Source organism: Rattus norvegicus, chromosome 1 (assembly GCF_021556685.1).
Source record: "Rattus norvegicus strain SHRSP/BbbUtx chromosome 1, alternate assembly SHRSP_T2T, whole genome shotgun sequence".
Taxonomy (NCBI): Eukaryota; Metazoa; Chordata; class Mammalia; order Rodentia; family Muridae; genus Rattus; species Rattus norvegicus.
This window is the reverse complement of record NC_141534.1, coordinates 166,917,501-166,918,968: the sequence shown is the minus strand read 5'-3', so window position 1 is coordinate 166,918,968 and position 1,468 is coordinate 166,917,501.

The window sequence follows — 1,468 nt, the reverse complement described above, 5'->3', positions numbered from 1 at the left end:
ACACAAGATTACGTATTTACCGGAGTCAAAGTCACCAATGCCCTTTCTGTCATACACCATTTACTGACTGCCCTACTAGGTGCCAGCTCTGGGCAGGCAATGTGTGAGGAGCTGGGGACACCATGGAGAGCAAGAAAGACACTGCTGCTTTGGGTCTGACTTCTCGCTGGAGTGTGTTGATGGTCTCTGAGTTAGTGTCTTTCTCCCACGTGCTTCTGTCTCCTGCATTACATCGCCTACCACTCTCGGTCACGGAATTGTGCCACCTTCTTTACAGCAAGTTCCTTCGGGACACAAATCAGTGTTTAACTCATTTCTTCCCTGGTCCTCAGCACATAGTTTTACCCACATTTGCAACCGAATGTAGGCTTGCTGGCTAGATTGCTTCAAACAGTCTGTTAGGATCCAGTTGCCTGATTTTTGAGTCTCACTAACTGCAGCCCAGGCTGGCCTGGAAATCACTGTGCAGCCCAGGCTGGCCTTGAACTTGTACTCTTTCTTAGCTTCTCATGGACCTTAGATCCAGGAGGAGCTCATTATGTAGACGGGCTGACTGGAAGTCAGACACCTGTTTGCTTTTGTCTCCTCTATTTTGGGTATAATAACATTTGATTTTGAAATTATTGTCTTTAAACTAACTTGCTAACTTGAGTGTCATCCTAGAGAGTTGTTGGATGAGTTTAGGATTAGGACAGAGCTTCCGACAATTGCCGAGAAGACCCTGGACTTACCACTATGTTTATACTTACTTTTGCAATGTAGTATTTCCAGCACTGGTCATTAGGAAATCAAAAGATTGGCCAATTCCAAATGACTTGGAAGAGACTTCATAGTTTATAGTGTCAAATATTCAGACAAGATCTAATGGTTTCTCTAAAAGCAACTAAGCACATTCATTGACTAGCACGCCAACATTTAAGAGGTCTTTCTTGTTCTGGTCATGTGTTACTTGTGGCCAAAAGGTCTCTTCCTGGCCTAGAGATTGCTGAACAGGATAGAACCAGCAACTAGATCTCAGGGATTAGAGTACCTCGCCCACTCAATTCTGAGGGCAGCGTGCTTCTAAGAGAACTCACCCCAAGGGAGTTGGCAAGAGAGAGCTACGTGACAGACACTCCACCATTCTGACCAACGTGTAAGTTCCAGTTTTTGGGATAGAGGCATGGATGGGGGCATGGTTCTGGCCTTTTTCTTCTTTTTAAATCTATTTCCATTGTCTTTTGCTCAAGGTGTGCCCCCAAACTAAGTTGAGAACTGTGGTGTTTAGAAGAAAGAGACCTCAAAAAACCGTGTGGCTGAGCTCAGGGGTAATGGGGGAGGAGAGACTAATAGGAACTGGCTCTCAGGGGCTGGAGAAAATCAAAACAGAAAAAGAAAAGAAGGTTGGAATCCACTGGTGTGGTTCACCCTCCTCTCCTTCCTTCCCTTCATCATCATCTTCATCTTCTTTGCCTTCATCAATGTTCTC